This window comes from Oncorhynchus masou, chromosome 2, assembly GCF_036934945.1.
Source record: "Oncorhynchus masou masou isolate Uvic2021 chromosome 2, UVic_Omas_1.1, whole genome shotgun sequence".
NCBI lineage: Eukaryota > Metazoa > Chordata > Actinopteri > Salmoniformes > Salmonidae > Oncorhynchus > Oncorhynchus masou.
In genome coordinates, this window is record NC_088213.1 from 17,186,046 (window position 1) to 17,203,789 (window position 17,744).

General features: G+C 44.9%; 1 protein-coding gene across 1 annotated transcript in view; it reads right to left on the minus strand.

Moving 5' to 3' along the window:
* The window catches only part of glceb (glucuronic acid epimerase b), an 83,694-nt gene that overhangs the window by 36,230 nt on the left and 29,720 nt on the right, over positions 1 to 17,744 (minus strand). The window contains exon 2 of the mRNA XM_064988991.1: positions 10,961 to 11,054. The gene's annotated coding sequence lies outside the window, so the exon portion shown is untranslated. The remainder of the gene's footprint in view (positions 1 to 10,960; positions 11,055 to 17,744) is intronic.

Sequence of the window (17,744 nt, forward strand, 5' to 3'; positions counted from 1 at the left end):
TATTAGGTGGTGTGCTGCCGGCAGAGCTCAGTCAGTGGCATGGCTACTGGCTATACCACTAGGCTTCACTGAGTCCAGCCAATCACAGCCTGCCTAAACCAGGACAAGACCATAGTGACTAGACAAGTGGGCAAGGATACATCTAGAACTTATATCGCATTGCTTGTTATTCATTCACGTTCTCTCTCACCACCTTTCATCAATCCACATCTCTTGTGATTCATATGATCAGACTGTTAAAACGGATCTCCTCAAGGTTCTGGAGACAGAGCCATTTCAATAAAAACCTGTAGCATCTTTCAATTCACTTGTGAATGTAACCTATTTATTATGTACGACTTAACTACAGTTCAGACAACACCACCAGGCTCTATCTAGTGGACTAGACAGTAGCAGTGTTTTCATGGATCATTTCGGCCCAAATCCACTTAAGTGCATGAGATATGGGATGGGCCTCTGTGTAATCCAAGGGCAATCAGCTTGACTACGGATGTGTTGCACAGATGTAATCCCTCTGGTAATATCCACGATTTGAACTACAGACTTAGAGGGGAAGTACTCCAAAACAACAGACAACAACCCGGATAGGGAGTACAAGGCTGTTGAGGATAAAAACCTTCCATGCCTGACAGATTGTGGTAAAAAGGGGGGAGTGGAGCTTTTCAGCTTAAATGAGCCAACGTCCTGCTTCGGAGAATTGAAAGATACTTAAAAATTTGACACAGCGGCATGGGACCTGCGTTTAAAATGAGCGCATCAATCTGTAGCCAGCACACATGACCAAATGCCCTCTCAGTATGCTTTGAGTTCATCCGTCGCCACGGCACTCTGGCCAGAGTTCACACCCACTCCCCGTCCTCATCCTGGTGATGCATGGTCTTCCCAGAGGGCCAAGGGGGAGGGATGAGACACAGGAGGAAATGAAGGACTCCACTGGGGGAGGGTTCTCCACTGTCTGAGCTTAAGATAGCCCAGATAAAGGTGTGTGTGTGTGTGTGTGGGGGGGTATCCACTGAGCTTAAAACAGCCCAGCCTTCAGCCTTGATAAGGGGGGGGGGTTCTCAGTAATGTGAGAACATCCACTGCCCTTGGCCTCCACCCCAGCCTTGGCAACCTGGCCCCTGGGAGCATAGGGGCTACATTGTCTTTAGATGCTGTCCCGATAATGGCCATCAGGGGTGGGAGGAGGAAGGCTGGCCCTGGCACTAGGGACTGTGGGGTCTGAAAGGACTGCTTTCAGGATTAGTGGCCTCTGCTCTGATTGGATGGTTTGGATCCGGTCACCTTATGGTTGTCAGAACTCTTCCACTCAGAGTTTTTTATAACACTGACCGGGCATCAATGATGAGACAAAATGAAGAGGGCAGCTGCTGCTGCTAGCATGCTGATGATGTCGGACTACATGTGGTGTTGTGTTGGCTTCCAAGGGGTTGGAACGACATGCCATATTGGGCCCAACCTGCCCAGCCAGGTGGGGTTAGACGACTACGGCGAGCTTGACAGAACGGTCATCAGATATACCTTATCTTATAACTCTTCAGGCTATTTAAGTCCCAGGAATAGATCAGAGGCAGGTGCATGCCAGGCTTGCTAAGACTTGAAAATCATCTCAGTCAAAAGGCTGGTTGAAATACAATGCATTGCTTCTAGGCAACATGAGCTTTGTCAAAACTTACAAACAGTTCTTGAAGACCAACAGAGACATAATAGTATGTCTAACCTTGGACGGTTGGATCATGGAAAAAGGTTAGACATGGACCTTGAAAAAGGGGCGGCAGCGTAGCCTAGCGGTTAGAGTGTTGGACTAGTAACCGAAAGGTTGCAAGTTCAAATCCCCAAGGTACAAATCTGTTAACCCGCTGTTCATAGGCCATCATTGAAAATGAACTGACTTGCCTAATTAAATAAAGGTAAAATAAATACAGATTGACCTCTGCTCCAACCATCCAAGGTTAGACCCCTTTAACATGTCAATTGACCTCTGCTTCAACCGTCCATGTCTAACCTTGGCTGGTTGGAGCAGAGGTCAATCGATATTGTTGAGAAGTATCTTTGTGATCAGAGGTCTCGGGACTGTAAACACAGAAGCCATGAGGAGGGAGGTCTCCGAGTTCCAATTGCTCACAGCTTCTCCGGTCATCTCTGACATCACTCATAGGCCAGCTCCGATGACAGGCGTTTGCTCATTGGGTGAATGCTGGCAGCAGCTGCGTTGCATTGTTAACGTGTCAGACATCTCTGGATGCAATAACAGCTGCTTCACAACTACCCAGGATACACCGTGCTCAAGAGTATCTCATTCTGCCTTGGAACGTCAACAGACTGCCAACATACCAGCTGGCCAGTTAGTTTAATGTGCATGTATAATAAGGCGGGGATACTTTAACCCTTCGCACAACAGCAAGAAGACAGAAAAGGGGGTGGTTGGATTGGCTACTTAGTTAAGGTACGCCTGCTAAGGCCAATCTCCTACTGGTTACAGTACGCCTGCTAAGGCCAATCTCCTACTACAAGTTCTGTTTATAATGACGAGACGCGTGGAAAGAGCAGAACAAGTGGGCCTAACATTGTTCTTCAAATGTGAGCAGAGGGTTTGTGTTGTTTTACTGATAACATTGGGGGGGGGTGAGGAAGCACATCCTGCAGTATTTAAGTTCATTTTCCTGTCATTATCTTTTTCCCGTTTGGGCAAAAGCATTCATGTCCTACGACCTTTGCCTCCATACCAAAACCACCATCTGCAGTACACAGGGTGCTAGTGAGGATTACTCAGCACTAAGACTATTGGAACCCCATCTCACAAGCACCTGAAAGTATGTTTTCATTGGTATGCTTAGGCTATATCAAGTGTGTGTGAATACCAAGAGGGTGGAAAAACAATAGCACCAGAGCCCTGGGTTGGGCAGACCACTGTAGCAGCAGAGCCCTGGGTTGGGCAGACCACTGTAGCACCAGAGCCCTGGGTTACCAGAGCCCTGGGTTGGGCAGACCACTGTAGCACCAGAGCCCTGGGTTGGGCAGACCACTGAAGCACCAGAGCCCTGGGTTGGGCAGACCACTGTAGCACCAGAGCCCTGGGTTGGGCAGACCACTGTAGCACCAGAGCCCTGGGTTGGGCAGACCACTGTAGCACCAGAGCCCTGGGTTGAGCAGACCACTGTAGCACCAGAGCCCTGGGTTGAGCAGACCACTGTAGCACCAGAGCCCTGGGTTGGGCAGACCACTGTAGCAGCAGAGCCCTGGGTTGGGCAGACCACTGTAGCAGCAGAGCCCTGGGTTGGGCAGACCACTGTAGCACCAGAGCCCTGGGTTGAGCAGACCACTGTAGCACCAGAGCCCTGGGTTGAGCAGACCACTGTAGCACCAGAGCCCTGGGTTGAGCAGACCACTGTAGCAGCAGAGCCCTGGGTTGAGCAGACCACTGTAGCACCAGAGCCCTGGGTTGGGCAGACCACTGTAGCAGCAGAGCCCTGGGTTGAGCAGGCTGTTGTTTTTATCCCTCTGCTATTTTCTGGTGGGGAAAAAAAATGTAACAGCCATCATTGCGATAACGCCCCAGCGCTGGTGAGCTGCCCTTGGGGAGGTATCGGAGCAGAAGTCCCCGTGTTTGTGCAACCAGGTGTTCCTGCCTCAACTACACACTCATGACATTTTCAGTGGTCTCTGGGTGAATTCAGGCAGGGGCTCAGAATGCTGTAAATAAGCTCTGGCTGACTGGAGCTCAGGGGCCTGTTAACTCCTACTGTGCCGGAGACGAGAAGGGTGTCCGTGTCTGTCCGTGTGTGTCCGTGTGTGTGTGTGTCTGTCCGTGTGTGTGTGTGTCCGTCCGTGTGTGTCCGTGTCTGTCCGTGTGTGTGTGTCCGTCCGTGTGTGTGTGTCCGTCCGTGTGTGTGTGTCCGTGTCTGTCCGTGTGTGTGTGTCCGTGTGTGTGTGTGTGTGTGTGAGGCAGCTTGTTAGAAAAGACAAACACGCCTCCCATAAAATGTGCTCCACTGTAGGTCGTCTCACTCCTCTTCATCAGTTAATGCATGGCTCACTCAGTAACATTTAGGCGTTGACAGCATCACTACCAAGGTTGAGGCCAAATTCTCCCTTGGTGGTGCCTCAACACAAGGGAAGCGACCGCAGCTCAGCTTCAATAAGTCACACTGATGACAGAGTATTAATACGCACCACAGTGCATGTACCATCCACAACATGTTCAAATGTCTGTTCTGTAATCGTGGTAACACCCCTACACATTGCCCTTTCAAGTCTTCAGATGACTGCTGCTGCCTGGGCGTAAGAACACACCGTCACAGCGAGTTGTATCTCAGAGGAGAGGAGTAGAGAAGGAGAGGGGGACAGGGGGAGGGAGCTAGCCCTTCATCACATATTAAAACACATCTTCTGTTAGCAATGAGTTCACATTCTGCCCAAAACACCTTGCCAGTCAGAGGCAGGTGTCTCCCAATCAGACGTTGGCACACGAAAGCAAATCTGGTGCTATCTTCACTAAGGGATGCCAGTCCTCTGGGTGGAAAGGTTGGGTCTCAGACTGACTGGATATAGATCATCTTGCAGAGAAGGAGATCATCCTGCAACTACACCTTGTGAAATAATGATATTAATGAATTAATGAATCAGAGTGCAAAGGGATACTACGTTCACCATTCTAACATGTTAGTCATCATATTTTAACAAATATTTCAAGAAGTTCAGAAAAGAGATTTGTCAAAGCAGAAGCTCTAATTAAAAAATAAAATAAAACGTTTTAAGGGTCCAACCTCAAGCCCAAGCTGTTTTTCCAGAGTAGTGTGTGTCACCATTTACCATGTCACCAGGCCTCTCAGGGGAGTAGCAGGACTTTCAGCAGCTCGATACCCTGCTGGCCTCCAGCCTTGTTAATCATGCATGGGTGTGGATACATGGGTGCATGGGTGTGGATACATGGGTGCATGGGTGTGGATACATGGGTGCATGGGTGTGGATACATGGGTGCATGGGTGTGGATACATGGGTGCATGGGTGTGGATACATGGGTGCATGGGTGTGGATACATGGGTGCATGGGTGTGGATACATGGGTGCATGGGTGTGGATACATGGGTGCATGGGTGTGGATGCATGGGTGCATGGGTGTGGATGCATGGGTGTGGATGCCCGGGTGCATGGGTGTGGATGCATGGGTGTGGATACATGGGTGCATGGGTGTGGATACCCTTGCCACTCCAATAGTGCCCAGCAGACTTCAAATCAATCAAAACTCCTATCCAGATGTTTGGAGTGGAAAACAAAATAGCATATAGGCTATTCTAGTCTAACCCTGTGAGAATGTGTATTTGGATTAATACAGGGTTTAAAAGAGTTTACTGTGTGAGAACTCCAACTCCAAGCCGATATTCTTCAGACCTCTAAGGACTCAGAGAGTCGTATGGGTGTTTACAAATGTAGAAAATGGAAAAAGTTTTTTTTTGTTATTATTGAAAATATGATGCCCGTTTCAAGGCCAGGTAATGCTGAGATATCTACATGTAGGAATTATCCTCTAAAGCTGGGCCTATATAATTGAGTAAAGACGTGTTCTGCTGATTTTAGCTGAGGAAGGTCTGTACCAGCCAGCCGGTGTTCACCGTCTGTGCCCTGACAACACCAGACTTAAGCACCAGGTCTTTCCTACCTGGCATTGGCCCTGCATTCCACTGGACTTCTCTCTATTACATTCCATTTGGTGAATCACCATAGCAAACACACTGAGCTAACAAATTGACTTCGATGTGGCCAACAAAGAAGTAATTTCACATTAGTGCTGCACAATGAAACATTGTTTATATCTCTCAGAGCAGGCAGAGAATGGAGGAAATTGCTTTGAAGTGAATGTCTCGGTCCAACTCGTCGCTAGTCCAGGGATTAGGCAGGTTATTACCAAAAAGAGTACAATATTAGAGACCTACAGGGGGGATTAAACACGCTCCTAATCAACTGGAGAAGAGAGAAATAACCACTCTTCAATGCCATCACTGTGACCTTTGCACATCATTTATAAGCAGTGCACAACAACAAGTAGCCTCTGCAGCAGCATAACAGAATGTGATTCAGGGACAGAGCAGGACATGGGATCCTTCCACAGTAAGGCGTACATGCAGCCTTGTAGCAGCATAACAGAATGTGATTCAGGGACAGAGCAGGACATGGGATCCTTCCACAGTAAGGCGTACATGCAGCCTTGTAGCAGCATAACAGAATGTGATTCAGGGACAGAGCAGGACATGGGATCCTTCCACAGTAAGGCGTACATGTAGCCTTGTAGCAGCATAACAGAATGTGATTCAGGGACAGAGCAGGACATGGGATCCTTCCACAGTAAGGCGTACATGGTTAAAACCCCATGACATAGCAGGGTGACAGGTATTGGGACCTTGAACATGTGACATATCCCCTCCGGGCGACTCTTTTACAGGAAGAGGTGGCATAACAAAAAGCAGTGCGTGGGGCTGTAGGGGACACAGCTTTTATCAGCGTCTGTGAATCTACCCAAGTCCTGTCCTCTCGCTCCATGCAGACTTCCAATTACCAGCCTGATACAGGCTAATGAATCCAGAGCACGTTCAAAGACTTCTCCTTTCCTTCTGCTATCAACCTGATACGGTTTGGGTTCAGGGAAATCCGTCACAGCTCTGCTTACTCAATTAAGATCAGGTCAGATTGGGTCAGCATTAATGCAGTTCTATGATTCCAAAGTAAGTTACTGTTGAAAAATGACAGGTACAGGGCCTTCAGGAAGTATTTCACACCCCTGGACTTTTAGTCCACATTTGTGGTAGAGCCTGAATTTAAAATGGATTCAAATTAGACTGTCGCTGGCCGACACACAATACCCTATAAATGTGGAACTGTGTTTTTAGTAAGGTTTACAAATTAATTAAAAAACAAAAAGCTGAAATGTCTAGAGTCAATAAGTATTCATCCCCTTTGTTATGGCATGAATCAGTTCAGGAGTCAACACTTGCTTCAGTCACATAAGTTGCAATAATAGTGTCTAACATGAATGTTTAATGACTACCTCATCTCTGTACCCCACACATACAGATAATTGTAAGGTCCCTCATCTCTGTACCCCACACATACAGATAATTTTAAGGTCTCAGTCGAGAAGTGAATTTCTAACAAATTCAACCACAAAGACCAGGGAGGTTTTCCAATGCCTGACCAAGAAGGGCATTGAATATATCCCTTTGAGAATGGAGAAGTTGTTAATTACACTTGGATGGTGTATCAATGCACCCGGTCACTACAAAGATACAGACTACCTTCAAAACTCAGTTGTCGGAGAGGAAGGAAACTGCTCAGGGATTTCACCATGAGGGCAATGGTGACTTGAAAACAGCTACAGATCTTAATGGCTGTGACAGGAGAAAACGGAGGATGGATCAACACTGTAGTTTCTCCACAATACTAACCTAATTGACAGAGTGAAAATGAAGCCAGTACAGAGTAAAAATATTCCAAAACATGCATCCTGTTTCCAACAAGGCACTAAAGTAGTACTGCAAAAAATGTGACAAAGAAATGAACTTGCTTTTCTGAATACAAAGCCTTATGTTTGGAGCAAACCCAACACATTACTGAGTACCACTCTTCCTATTTTCAAGCAGGTGGTGCCTGCATCATAGGTATGCTGGTCATTGGCAAGGACGAGGGAGTCTTTATTTTTAAAAATGGAATTAAGCTAAGCACATGCAAAATCCAAGAGGAAAACCTGGTTCAGTCTGCTTTCCACCAGACACTGGGAAATGAATGAACCTTTCAGCAGGACAATAACCTCAAATACAAGGCCAAATCTACACTGGGTGTTGGCTGAGTTACAGTTTTGATTTAAATCTGCATGAAAATATACAGTGAGAGAAAAAAGTATTTGATCCCCTGCTGATTTTGTACGTTTTCCCACTGACAAAGAAATGATCAGTCTATAATTTTAATGGTAGGTTTATTTGAACAGTGAGAGACAGAATAACAAAAACAAAAATACAGAAAAACGCATGTCAAAAATGTTATAAATTGATTTGCATTTTAATGAGGGAAATAAATATGTGACGACCCCCTCTCAATCAGAAAGATTTCTGGCTCCCAGGTGTATTTTATACAGGTAACGAGCTGAGATTAGGAGCACACTCTTAACCTGTTAAATCTATGGGGGCGCTATTTCATTTTTGGATAAAAAAAACATGCCCGTTTTAAGCGCAATATTTTGTCACAAAAAGATGCTCGACTATGCATATAATTGATAGCTTTGGAAAGAAAACACTGACGTTTCCAGAACTGCAAAGATAGTCTGTGAGTGCTCCAGAACAGAAGCTACAGGCAAAACCAAGATGAAACTGCAACCAGGAAATGAGCAGGATTTGAGGCTCTGTTTTTCATTGTCTCCTTATATGGCTGTGAATGCGACAGGAATGAGCCTGCCCTATCTATAGTTTCCCCAAGGTGTCTGCAGCATTATGACGTATTTGTAGGCATATCATTGGAAGATTGACCATAAGAGACTACATTTGCCAGGTGTCCGCCCGGTGTCCTCCGTCGAAATTGGTGCGTCATCTTCAACTGCACGTCTTTTTCCAAGCGATTCACCGGAGAAAGGAGACTACCACGAACGATATATCAATGAAGAGATATGTGAAAAACACATTGAGGATTGATTCTAAACAGCGTTTGCCGTGTTTCAGTCGATATTATGGAGTTAATTTGGAAACAGTTCGCCGTTTTGATGACTGAATTTTCGGGTTTTTTTGGTACCCAAACGTGATGTACAAAATGGAGCGATTTCTCCTACAAATAATATTTTTTTGAAAAACTGAACATTTGCTATCTAACTGAGAGTCTCCTCATTGAAAACATCTGAAGTTCTTCAAAGGTAAATGATTTTATTTGAATGATCTTCTTGTTTTTGTGAAAATGCTGCTGGCTGAATTGTAGGCTTATAGCTATGCTAGCTATCAACACTCTTACACAAATGCTTGTTTAGCTATGGTTGAAAAGCATATTTTGAAAATCTGAGATGACAGTGTTGTTAACAAAAGTCTAAGCTTGAGAGCAAATATATTTATTTAATTTCATTTGCGATTTTCATGAAGTTAACGTTGCGTTATGCTAATGAGCTTGAGGCTATAAATAGAATCCCGGATCCGGGATTGCTCGACGCAAGAAGTTAAAGGGAATGCTCCTAATCTCAGTTTGTTACCTGTATAAAAGACACCTGTCCACAGAAGCAATCAATCAATCCGATTCCAAACTCTCCACCATGGCCAAGACCAAAGAGCTCTCCAAGGATGTCAGGGACAAGATTGTAGACCTACACAAGGCTGGAATGGGCTGCAAGACCATCGCCAAGCAGCTTGGTGAGAAGGAGACAACAGTTGGTGCGATTATTCGCAAATGGAAGAAACACAAAAGAACTGTCAATCTCCCTCGGCCTGGGGCTCCATGCAAGATCTCACCTCGTGGAGTTGCAATGATCATGAGAACGGTGAGGAATCGGCCCAGAACTACACGGGAGGATCTTGTCAATGATCTCAAGGCAGCTGGGACCATAGTCACCAAGAAAACAATTGGTAACACACTATGCCAGGAAGGACTGAAATCCTGCAGCGCCCTCAAGGTCCCCCAGCTCAAGAAAGCACATATACAAGCCCGTCTGAAGTTTGCCAATGAACATCTGAATGATTCAGAGGACAACTGGGTGAAAGTGTTGTGGTCAGATGAGACCAAAATGGAGCTCTTTGGCATCAACTCAACTTGCCGTGTTTGGAGTAGGAGGAATGCAGCCTATGACCCCAAGAACACCATCAAACATAGAGGTGGAAACATTATGCTTTTGGGGTGTTTTTCTGCTAAGGGGACAGGACAACTTCACTGCATCAAAGAGACGATGGACGGGGCCATGTACGGTCAAATCTTGGGTGAGAACCTACTTCCCTCAGCCAGGGCATTGAAAATGGGTCGTGGATGGGTATTCCAGCATGACAATGACCCAAAACACATGGCCAAGGCAACAAAGGAGTGGCTCAAGAAGAAGCACATTAAGGTCCTGGAGTGGCCTAGCCAGTCTCCAGACCTTAATTCCATAGACAATCTGTGGAGGGAGCTGAAGGTTCGAGTTGCCAAACGTCAGTCTCGAAGCCTTAATGACTTGGAGAAGATCTGCCAAGAGGAGTGGGACAAAATCCCTCCTGAGATGTGTGCAAACCTGGTGGCCAACGACAAGAAACATCTGACCTCTGATTGCCAACAAGTTCACACGTTTTATTTTATTTTACCTTTATTTAACTAGGCAAGTCAGTTAAGAACACATTCTTATTTTCAATGACGGCCTAGGAACAGTGGGTTAAATGCCTGTTCAGGGGCAGAACGACAGATTTGTACCTTGTTTTGCAGAGGGGTCAAATACTTATTTCCCTCATTAAAATGCAAATCAATTCATAACATTTTTGACATGCGTTTTGCTCGATTTTTTTAATTGTTATTCTGTCTCTCACTGTTCAAATAAACTTAAAATTATAGACTGATCATTTCTTTGTCAGTGGGCAAATGTACAAAATCAGCAGGGGATCAAATACTTGTTTCCCTCACTGTATATATCAAGACCTAAAAATGGTTGTCTAGTAATAATAAACAACTTATTTGACAGAACTTAGAGAATTATAAAAAATAGGCAAATGTTGCACAATCCACGCGTGGAAAACTCTTATAGACTTACCCAGAAAGACTCAGAGCTGGGGATTCTGACATGTATTGATTCAGGGGTGTGAATACTTATGTAAATGAGCTATTTCTGAAATTTTCTAAAATCATGTTTGCTCTTTGTCATTATGGGGTAGTGTGTGTAGATGGGTGAGGAGAAAAATACATTTTGAAATCAGGCTGTAACAACATGTGGAATAAGTCAAGGAGTAAGAATCCTTTTTGAAGGCACTGTAGGTACTCACCCTAATCCATTCACCAGAAAACAGCCAACGGATCAGTCATGTCCCCGGCTACGAGTTCCCCTGGATCTAGTTCATCTGGCCGACTCCTCACCACCTGCAACAAAAACATCACATTGACGAGCAGTGTGAACACTTAAAATGTTCACTTTTAAATTAAATTGGGATCCGTAACATTACGACAAAACCCAGTACGCAGAAAGTAAACAGCATAGTGGGTCAATTTCCACAAGAACTAAGAGCGTTGAAGCGCGAGGCTCATCTTCTTCAAATGCTGACGCTCCAGATTCTCAACTAGTCTAAAGGCCAGTTTTATTGCTTCTTTAATCAGAACAACAGTTTTCAGCTGTGCTAACATAATTGCAAAAGGGTTTTCTAATGATCCATTATCCTTTTAAAATGATACACTTGGATTAGGTAACACAACATGCCATTGGAACACAGGACTGGTGGTTGCTGATAATTGGCCTCCGTACACCTATGTAGATATTCCATAGAAAATCTGCCGTTTCCAGCTACAATAGTCATTTACAACATTAACAACGTCCACACTGTATTTCTGATCAATTGTTATTTTAAAATGGACAAAAAAATGATTTTGAAAGAAAACACATTTCTAAGTGACCCCAAACTTTTGAACGGTAGTGTAGTTGAGAAGGAAATGCTAATTATGTGAGGTGGAATTGAAGTACAGAAATGGTAGTACAAGTATTATTTACAATGCTTAACTATCTGAAAAGGCATTGGGAATTTTATCACATTTTTATTTAACCTTGATTTAACTAGGCAAGTCAGTAAACAAATTATTATTTACAATGACGGACTACCCCAGCCAAACCCCGACGAAGCTGGGCCAATTGTGCGGTGCCCTATGGAACTCCCAATCACAGCCGGATGTGATACAGCCTGGATTCGAACCAGGTACTATAGTGACGCTTCATGCACTGAGATGCAGTGCCTTAAACCGCTGTGCCACTCAGGAGCTTATAGTTAAACAGAAAGCAGATGTTTTTTGTTTTTTCAACATTAAGAAAATGTTTCAGTTTGTCACATCGCTAACAGTGACTACCTACCGACGAGGATGACTTACTAAATATAGGCCTAAAACTCCAGGAAAGAAGTTACATATGATCACATTCTAATAAGGTTAACATTTTGGATGAGTTACCAGGTAGACATCTTTGATTGTTTCAAAAATTGTCCCTAACAACATGAAAGCATTAATGACCTAACAACCAAGGGAGACAACAACAAGACATGTAGGGCAGATAACGTTGTGTGTGTTTGCTGGACGGAGACAAGCTGACTGGGTGGCAGCCATTTTGGACTTAGACCACTGACAGGGAACATCAAGAGTTCCCAGACCAAGATTGGGCTCTATCAGTGTCTGCCATCATCAGGCCTACATCGAGAGATCAGACAACTCCTGGTCAAACCATGGTCAGAGAGAAATGTGTCTGTGGGAAGGAAGAGTCTTCTAGTACCCTGCTGATAGGGATGAAAGCTGTGATGAGTTGTAGAAATGAGCACTTAAAAGAAACATGCAGGGATTATATCTCTGCAATCAAATTAGGCCAAACAAACGGCCAAGTCTCATCCTCTGGCGTCTGATGTTCATTGGACAAAAAGGCTTAGAAATATATCAGACAGAATCAGATATATTTGGAGAGAACATAAAGGTCACTCCGACATATGTATCCATACCATGAAAGTTCAACATGAAAGGCAGACTCCATGGAGGTGGAATTCACTGGTTAAATATAATCTGGAATATTGAAGCTCCGTGTTCTCCTCCATTCTTCAAAAGGTCAAATGTGCCCAAACTGTGCTGCATCAAATACAAATGATTCATTGTAAATAACTAAACACACCCTCTTTGGCTAATCCTGTACCGTTTGGTGGACAAGATAACAGAGCCAAAATTGGCAGGATGTTGGTTCACTGCAGCAACCAGTGGCACTGATATAAATTGTGGGTCATAAACATGCTGCGATTAAGACGTTCAGGCTACACAATCTCTGGAATAATAGGCTATGGGTAATCTTAGCGAGATCAGCTTTCACCAGAGCATGAGAATTTAGCTGGATATTCATAACATGATCCTCATGCTGAGGCTATCCTAATCCAATAAGTATTGACGTCCATCTTCCTTCTTACTGAAATCAGCACTATTAACTGTGCCCGGGCATTTAGCCTATATTAATTGTAATTTGTCAAATCAGATGATGATCATTTCTAATTGTTCACAACAGGGTTTGTTACAAGGTTCAACACCACACTTCACTTTGCGGGGTGAATGACGTTAACGTTGGCCTTTTTGACAGGAGAATAGATCAGGCAGTAATCAGATCACGCTGCACTTTCCCTTTGTTGGAGGTTAAGACACATTCCTTTAACAGGCGTAATGTTTCTTGAAGTAAATTACGATTGATCGCTCTTCCAGTCTTTTCAGTCACACGTTTTGATGGAAAGCAAAAATTGCAGTAATGCTTTTTGACCAGGGGTAAATGATGGTCTTACATCAATAGCAAATGACTTAAGGCTCTGGAATGACCCATAAATGATGCTGAGGAAACAAACACATATTTGTAATTGCAACCATGATGAATTTACAGGCGTCTCAACCACTAGGTCATTAATGTACTGCCAATCCATCATGAGCAATGTGTAGAAAGTGACAGGGATACTTCACCCTGCAATTAATCGCGCCCCTATAACGCTCCTACAGCGGAGGTGGAAAGGGCTGTTAAATAAACAGACGGTGTTAAATCACCGCACAAAGAGAGACGATCAATCTTTTATCAAAACGGGCTTATCGACAAAGCACTCAAATCAGGTATCAGAAGGTTTATAACCGCTGGTAACATACAAGCCCTGTTGTGGGCAGGGTGTTACATAGTGGAGCGGATGCTTGAACAACAAAGAGAGTCAAGGCTAAGATGGGGTGGAGCAGGAAGCTCGATGTTTGATTGGGGCCGAGCTGTGTGGGAGGATTTTTCGTAGAATTCCCCCAAATTCTAATATTTAATTGCATTTGATCTATTGCTATTGATCTCGCCATCGGACCAGAGTACTGACACGCCAAGGAGGCTATAGAAGACAAAATCACACACCACAAATCTGGGCCAAGAGGCTGTTGAAGTCTTGACTGTGGCAAATATACCTTGTGATTCTAAATCATATGACTCGGAATTACATCTCTATGCATTTAGTGTTGGTTTAATACAGAAGCTAAATCTGTCTTGGTAATTAAACAGCACAATGCTGTACTATCATGCACGGTCATGTGATGCAGGCCGGGTTTGACAGGTCATGTGATGCAGGCCTGGTTTGACAGGTCATGTGATGCAGGCCTGGTTTGACAGGTCATGTGATGCAGGCCTGGTTTGACAGGTCATGTGATGCAGGCCTGGTTTGACAGGTCATGTGATGCAGGCCTGGTTTGACAGGTCATGTGATGCAGGCCTGGTTTGACAGGTCATGTGATGCAGGCCTGGTTTGACAGGTCATGTGATGCAGGCCTGGTTTGACAGGTCATGTGATGCAGGCCTGGTTTGACAGGTCATGTGATGCAGGCCATTTAGAGATGCTACTAATAAATACAACCCCCCATGGCCACCTTGAAGGTGACAGGCATGATAAAGCACTATGCATCTTTTATGACCCACATTGCAACAGGGAACCTCAAAACCCTGTTAGACTGAAGAGGAGGCACTAGAGGCAGGGTATGAGTGGCCAGCTGAACACTGCCTCAAGATACTAGTCACCTGAAATGAAGTAGGATAACAGAGCAGTGGTCTTCCAAGTGGCTACGATAAGAAAAATAGCACTTACAATAACCTTTAGGGAAAAAAAAAACTATTCTGCACTCAACAAGGGCAATTTAACATTGCTATTCCCTTAAAACCATGTGCAGTCCATTTTATAAATAGAGATAATAGATTAAAATGGTTTTTTAAATCCCTTTGAATTCAGAAAACATGTTGGCAAGCAAGATGGTCAAATCAATATTCCACAGCAATATGGAAATCTCTACTCCTACAGGGCTAGACAGCTGTAATCGTAGCCAAGAAGCAAGGAGATAAATGAAAATGAGTAAAGTAAACTACACAGCAAGCGGCTCAGTCTCCCGACTCCCTGAGCAGAACGCGGCTCAGTCTCCCGACTCCCTGAGCAGAACGCGGCTCAGTCTCCCGACTCCCTGAGCAGAACGCGGCTCAGTCTCCCGACTCCCTGAGCAGAACGCGGCTCAGTCTCCCGACTCCCTGAGCAGAACGCGGCTCAGTCTCCCGACTCCCTGAGCAGAACGCGGCTCAGTCTCCCGACTCCCTGAGCAGAACGCGGCTCAGTCTCCCGACTCCCTGAGCAGAACGCGGCTCAGTCTCCCGACTCCCTGAGCAGAACGCGGCTCAGTCTCCCGACTCCCTGAGCAGAACGCGGCTCAGTCTCCCGACTCCCTGAGCAGAACGCGGCTCAGTCTCCCGACTCCCTGAGCAGAACGCGGCTCAGTCTCCCGACTCCCTGAGCAGAACGCGGCTCAGTCTCCCGACTCCCTGAGCAGAACGCGGGTGTTTGTTGTGCGTCCCTCCCCCTCTCTCCAGGCACCAACGTGGCACTCTCCCTCTAGATGTGTCCCTCGTCTTTCCCACAGGAATGAACATCTGGACACAGCCAGGCCCAGCCTCAGCCAGGCCACATACGGCCACTTCCTCACATACACATACAAAGGTGAGAAAAAAAGGCCTGCAAGCCTTCGTAACAAACCATTCCTAAGCCTTGGGATGTGTAATTTAAGAAGCAGAATGGTTGTTCAACATGATCCAGGGATCTCAGTTCCTGCAGAGAGGTAGCTTAGCACATCTCTGGACTGTAAGCTTTACCGTGACACTTATCATAGCCTTCATCAAGTGTCCTTTCATCTGACACTTCAAAGCAGGGGGTTGACACCTTGCACACATGCAATGACTCAACCAGGCTCTAACCTACCCTTCAATTTGTACATGGTGTAAAGAGGGGGGGGTCTATTACATTAAGGATCCTCACATTAAGTGTTGTTCACATTGGCAGTTTGAAATGACTCAAATCCCCCAAAAATTGCATCTCTGATTCAAATCGGTTATTTTTCCTGCAGTCTGAACTAGAGGTCGACCGATTATGATTTTTCAACGGCGATAACGATACCGATTATTGGAGGACCAAGAAAGCTAACGTTTCAGTTCTTTGCTCAGAACATGAGAACATATGAAAGCTGGTGGTTCCTTTTAACATGAGTCTTCAATATTCCCAGGTAAGAAGTATTAGGTTGTAGTTATTATAGGACTATTTCCCTCTATACCATTTGTATTTCATTAACCTTTGACTATTGGATGTTCTTATAGGAACTTTAGTATTGCCAGTGTAACAGTATAGCTTCAGTCTCTCTCCTTGCTCCTCCCTGGGCTCGAACCAGCAACACAACAGCCACCATCGAAGCAGCGTTACCCATGCAGAACAAGGGAAACAACCACCCCAAGACTCATAGCGAGTGAAGTTTGAAACGCTATTAGCGTGCGCTAACTAGCCAGCCATTTCACTTCGGTTACACCAGCCTCATCTCGGGAGTTTATAGGTTTGAAGTCATAAACAGTGAAATGCTTGACGCACAACGAAGAGCTGCTGGCAAAACGCACGAAAGTGCTGTTTGAATTCATGTTTACGCGCCTGCTTCTGCCTACCACCGCTCAGTCAGATACTTAGATACTTGTATGCTCAGTCAGATTATATGCAACACAGGACACGCTAGGTAATATCTAGTAATATCAACCATGTGTAGTTAACTAGTGATTATGATTGATTGTTTTTATGAGATAAGTTTAATGCTAGCTAGCAACTTACCTTGGCTTACTGCATTCGCCTAACAGGTAGTCTCCTTGTGGAGTGCAACAAGAGAGAGGCAGGTCGTTATTGCATTGGACTAGTTAACTGTAAGGTTGCAAGATTGAATCCCTCGTGCTGACAAGGTGAAAATCTGTCGTTCTGCCCCTGAACGAGGCAGTTAACCCACCGTGCCTAGGCCGTCATTGAAAATAAGAACATGTTCTTTAACTGACTTACCTAGTTAAATAAAAAAGGTATACAAAACAATTAAATAAAAAAAACACACACACACACACACACACACACACACAGGCGTCCAAAAATACAGATTTCCGATTATGTAAACTTGAAAATCGGCCCTAATTAAATCGGCCTTTCTGATTAATCGGTCGACCTCTAGTCTGAACCTACAGCCAAAAAGGGACATGGAATCTGATATTTCAAGCCACATTTCAAACCACCTTCATAGCCTGCACCACTGCACACACACCCGGCGTTACTGTGACAACTAACTTGGCCATGTCAGCTAATGACTGCTGTCTGAACACATACAAATCCTATTTGGTAACTTCTAACTTCCGCTTTGGACAATCAGTATTCCATAACTAATTTGAGCATTCAAGCCTTGTTCACACTGCAGGCCTAAGTATGATGTTACTGCATTGTAAATTCCGGACACTCGTCCTTCCCTGCCGCTCTGAGCGAGCATCCATCAGGACTTCTACTCAGGGTGTGTGTGGGCCTGTGATGGTCCATCTGCTCTGCAGTCATAACACTCATGGTCTTGATAGCTGGCTAATCATTAACTAATCAAGCCATGGACATTAATAGTGGCAGGCATCACTGGCCATCTGATACCCAGAGCAGTGTCCAGGAAAACTGAGTCAGTGAAACAAGACCTGAGACCTTACACGCACACGCATGCACACCA